Below are 5,757 nucleotides of genomic sequence, written 5' to 3'. Positions count from 1 at the left end.
CCCAGGAAGCTGGAACTGCAGTGAGGTCTCCCCTCAGTCCCCTCTTCTCCAGCTGAACACACCAAGTGCCCTCAGAGTCCTCACACGGCTTCAAATCAAGGCCCTTCCCCATCTTCTTTGCCCTTCTTGTTCCTCCCATCATGTGAAATGACCCACAGATGTTCACACATGGGGTGAAGTTTGAAGTACCAGGCTCTGCCAGTTGCATCCAATATTCCATTTTCAATCACTTTTATAAAGAGGTGACCCAAAATTCCTCAGCTCCCCACCTGCCACCAACAGCGAAGACGAGTGGATGTGATTGGTGTCCTGGGCTTTGCCAGTGAGCAGAGGATTGTTGTTGCTTGCAGGACTCCCCAGAAGGGGATCTTCTGCTGCAGCCAGAGGAGATCTGTAGTCAAGGTCTCTGCTCAGCAGCAATGCAGAATCTCCAGCATCTCACATGCTCCATGAATCATAGACTCATAGACTTATAGAATCATAGAATCATAGAATCCCAAAATATAAATTAACTCAATGAAATCAAATGTGAACATTTCTGAAAGTAACTCTCCTGGTACTAGAGATGAGAAGTATAAAATTCCAAGGATTTTGAGCTCTTGAAGAGCAGCTGGATCCCAGATCCCTACACTGGAAGGAGGTTGTTTTCCTGGGATTCCTGCACCAGCAGATAGGTTGTTTTCTCTGGATACCTGGAGTGGCAGGCAGCTTGGATCCCAGATCCCTGTGCTGGCAGAAGGGTTGTTTCCCCTCTATCCCTGCACTGGAAGGAGGTTGTTTTCCTGAGATCCCTACACTGGTTGTTTCCCTGGATCCCCTCACTGGCAGGAGGTTGTTTTCCTGGGATCCCTGCACTGGAAGGAGCTTTTTTCCCCAGATCCCTGCACTGGTAGAAGGTTCTTTTCCTGGGATCCCTGTACTGGCAGGAGATTGTTTTCCTGGGATCCCTGCACTGGCAGGAAGTTGTTTTCCTGGGATCTCTGCACTGGTGGGAGGTTGTTTTCCCCCAGATCCCTGCACTGGCAGGAGGTTGTTTTCCTGGGATCCCTGCACTGGCAGGCAGGTTGTTTCCCTGGTATCCCAAGACTGAAGTAGGTTTTCTCTGGAATTCCAGGACTGACAGGCAGGTTGTTTTCCCTGGAATCCCTGCACTGGCACCTCCAGGGCCTGGACACACCCTACAGGAGGCACTGCCACAGTTCCTTGGTGGATGAAGGAGAGCAGGGTTGGATTAGTTATTGGAAGGAATTCCTCCCTGTGAGGGTGGGCAGGCCCTGGCACAGGTTGCCCAGAGCAGCTGTGGCTGCCCCATCCCTGGAAGTGGTCCAAGGCCAGGTTGGATGGGGCTTGGAGCAACCTGGGCTAGTGGAAGGTGTCCCTGCCCATGGCAGGGGTGGCACTGGGTAGTCTTTAAGGTCCCTCCAATCCCAACCAGCCTGGTGCCCTCAAGGTACCTCCTCATCACTTGGCACTTTCCACCGTCTCCCACCCACAGATTGTAAAACATGATTATTGTGACCTCATTTTGAGGAATTCAGTCCCTCAGTCTGAGTCCTCACCTCCATCCTGGCACTGTCATCCTGTCACTCCTGGCCCAAGATCCCCCCTGACAGCCCTTTCCACCCTCCTCTGCTCCCACCTGTCGGGTCACGATTGACTTTTCCCTTTGTTCGTGTGACACAAAAACACATCACTCCGTGCAGAACTTGAGAGCACGAATTGACAGCGAGCAGGAAAAGCCTGGGCTGTAAATCTGGAAGGTTTGGACCGCTTGGATCGTGGCTCAACAGCCCCCGGATTTTTTCCCGGTGCTGAAACATCAGTCACTCAGCAAAGGGGTCCTTGGCATCATCGAGGCTCTTCTGCCATCTCGTGGAGGAGAGGAGCAAACACCCTCTAGTTGGATTTTAAATTCTAAACTCGAAGTTACAGAAGGGAATTTGAATGTTCGGTTCTGCCCTTTTCTTTAAAAAAAATATAAAAATTAAAAAAAAAAACCCAAACCAAACAAAAACAGTGAAACAGGCAAAGCTCAAGTGCTCCTCAGTCTCTGTTCAAGGGGGTTCTGACACTTAAATAATTTCCTTGTGGTTCATGGGCTCAAAAAATTTGCTGAGTTATTAATTGTTAAGGCTTTCCAACCAAAATTAATACTCATCTGTGCCTCCAGCCCAGTGCAAATGTATGAGCCATTCAGCAAGACAAGGACAAGATGTTGGGAATACTGGAAGTGAAATGTTTTCTTCTTTACGCCCACAACAGTGTGCCCATCACTGACATAGTGGTTGGCAGGATATTTTTGGGGAAATGGGTGAACTTCTCAAAAAATGAGTGAATTTCTTGCATTTCTTGCAATCTGTGCTGAGATCTCCCTGGCTCTTCGGGTTCTCCCCTCCCAGTTCCCAGCCTGGCAGCCCCCAGGCTGCTCTGGTGCCAAAGGAAGGTTTTGCAAAGCCATCAGGAGCCCCAAAGTGGAAGTGTTTGTTCCTGGACAGTTCCTCCAGTTCCTGCTCAAGGCATTTGTTGCCAAGGTGGAATTTCACACTTGTGATGCAACTCATGGAATTTCTTGTTTTTATTAAGGAGATGAAAGATTGGTCGGAGAGAAGGCTCTGGAAAGGCTCCAATAACTGGACACCACCTGACTGGACACCCCCATGCCCCCAGAAATCTGCACCACAAAGTGCTTTGTACCAGGCCCTGTGTTGGTTTGACCTCACAGTGCTGCAGACTCAGGAATCAGGATCTGCAGTTGCCTTTGTTCTACACAGAACAAACAGTATTCCTGCCATAAACCCTTGGAGGAAGGGCTCCTGTTCTGTTTGCACTCATTTGCCCAGTCTTTCCTCAAACCCAGCTGTCTCCTGGCATCCTGTACCCACAACAACCACCAGTCCCTCTCAGAGATCCACCAAACCAGACTGATTGAACTGGTTTGGCTGTTCCTGGTGTTGCCCCTCAAAGAGAGGTGCAGAATCCTGGCCCTGCACAGAGACCCCAACAATTCCACCCTCTCCCTGAAAGTGTTGTCCAAACACTCCTTGAGTTCTGGCAGCCCTGGGGCCATGACACTGCCCTAGGGTGTCCTGGGAGGAACCAGGGAATGGTATCCTTGCTCTGGCAGGACAGTGAGAGTTTCCCAACCTTCCACTGAGAAGGCACCTGAGAATTGCCTTATTGCCCAGAGAAGCTGTGACTGCCCCTCAAAGTGTCCAAGGCCAGGTAGGACCAGACTTGGAGCAACCTGGGCCAGTGAAAGGTGCCCCTGCCCCTGGTGACAAGATGAGCTTTGAGATCTCTCCCAACCCAAATCAGCCCATCCCTTTTTCTTTATTTAGTCATAACAGAGCTGCTTTCACTCAAGGAGCATTTTAGACTTGCCTGTGAATCTGTAACTGCAAGAGCCACGTGAGACCAGACCCACTGTGACGTTTGCTGGAGGAGTTTATAATTATGACCTTGACTTCCAGATAATATTGTGATGAAACTCCCAGTAGCTCCTGCTGCAGATAGATACAAGCCCTTAATGAAAGAGAGACTCCCTTGTCCACAGTGACAGTCTGCAGCTTCCAGCATCTTCTCCCAGATTTCCCCAGGTGGTTCCCACTTTTCTGTTCAGGCGCTCCCTAAAAAGGTCAACTCAGAATTATTGGTGAATTTTTGAGGGAAAAGCATCACCTCTCTTATATCTTGACTCTGCCAAATATGATTTTGTAAGAAATCAGTGTAACAGAGCTCGGTGTGGGGCCCCATGGAGGAGGAAGGTGATTGATGTTCACAGAAACCCAGAATGGTTTGGGTTGGGAGGGACCTAAAGCCCATCTCATTCCCACCCTCTGCCATGGGCAGGGACACCTTCCACTAGCCCAGGTTTCTCCAAGCCCCATCCAACCTGGCCTTGGACACTTCCAGGGATCCAGGGGCAGCCACAGCTTCTCTGGGCAACCTGTGCCAGGGCCTCCCCACCCTCACAGACATTTCCTTCCCAATATCCCATCTAACCCTTCCCTCTGGCAGTGGGAAGCCATTCCCTGTGTCCTGTTCCCCCATCCCTTGTCCCAAGTCCCTCTCCAGCTCTCCTGGAGCCCCTTTAGGCACTGGAAGGGGCTCTCAGGTCTCCCTGGAGTTTCCCTCCTCCAGGTGAACCCCCCCAGCTCTCCCAGCATGATCCAGAACAGAGGAGCTCCAACCCTGGGAGCATCTCCGTGACCCCTCTGAGAATCTTTTTGAGTGGCAATTACAAACCAGTTTTGGTCACATCTCCAACCTGCCATAGATGTCCCCAGTTAACTGTGGAACAGTTCTTTGGTACAATGTGAGGGGGAAAGAATCCTCCCATGTGCTGCTCTGTGGGTGAACTCATCCCTCAGGAGGAATGGCAGGAATACTGTTTGTTCTGTGTAAAACACAGTGCTGAGTTTTCTCTGCTGTTGACTTGTTGGGGTTCAGACCTCCCACCCTTCCCAAAAACAACCTGTTCAAACAGTTTTATTGCTGGAATTGGCACCCTTTTTGTTATTTCTGTGAGTCAGGGCTCTTCTGCTGTGGCTTTGTGTTCTCACCCAACCACATCTGTCCCTTGACTCCATCCAGAACTACCACGAGGCCTCTGAAGTTTGAGTCAACAAAGGTGATCAAAGACAGGGAACAGCTTTGCAGCACAAAGAGGTTAATGATACAAAGGCAATTCAGTGAAATGATCAGACAGCAGGTTCAGGATAATCACAAACACTTCCTTCCCATCCCCAAATCTGCCCCACACTTGGAACGAGCTTCAAAAAACACCCAAAAAAGTCCTCCAGAGCTATGAAATGCCAATGTAGCTCATGAGCAAACTGAGATACAGGCCCTTGGAAGCAGCACAGAAGTATCACTTGTGCTTCTTGAAGGTGTCTGTGAGTAGCTGTCCTTCCATAATTAACTGTTCTGCACAGTTGTCCCCCTCACCCTTTTCCTCTCCTCTTTAGCAGATTAAAGAAGTTCATCTCTCTCCCCTCTGCCACAGGCCCATCACCACTTTGGTCACCCTGTACTGGATTCTCCATCTTTTCCCCCCCTGGTATCACCAGGAGAGGGGTTGGACATCAAGGAAAATCAGTTGCCTGAGGTAAATCAACTGAATCCCAAATAAATGGGGGCACTCAGGTGTGGGGAGACATCAAGCTGGGCTGTATTTACTATCTACAACAGAGGAATGCTGAGAGGAATATTGGGATTCAGGGTATCCCCTTATTCACTGGTACAAGAAACAGAAAACATACTGATGTGGTCAAAAAGTATCTCACCATGGCTGGGCTGAAAACACCAAAAAAAGACCTTCTGACTCCAGTGTCTGACAGTGCAAATATCCCAGGCAGAGGAGAACAACATTGGATTTGTCTTTCAGATTACTGGGAAAAAAAAACCCAAGATAAGCTCCTGGAAAGATCTAAGAGCATGTTTATGTAAACCCTGTGATTTTTTTATCAGGCCATGGTAAAATATTTAATGCAAATAGTCTTTGGCTGTACCGTGGCTTTTATAGACTTTTTATTGCTCATAAACCAAGTCACGTCATTGTTGGTACGTTCTCTGACTCTTGTAGTTAAAATATTACCCCAAGGACAATCCCACCTTTGTGTGCTCAGTGTTTGCTGAGCAATCCTTGGGGATCCTTGAATTTGCAAGGGGTGGGATGAGACTAACCCCATCAGCTTTGCCTGCATTAACTCTGCTTTTTTACCAGGAAAAGCATTCAGCACTGAAATTTCCTAAAAA

Source organism: Manacus vitellinus, unplaced genomic scaffold (assembly GCF_001715985.3).
Source record: "Manacus vitellinus isolate BGI_N305 unplaced genomic scaffold, ASM171598v3 scaffold_46_pilon, whole genome shotgun sequence".
Lineage (NCBI taxonomy): Eukaryota > Metazoa > Chordata > Aves > Passeriformes > Pipridae > Manacus > Manacus vitellinus.
Note: the sequence above shows the minus strand (reverse complement) of the source record.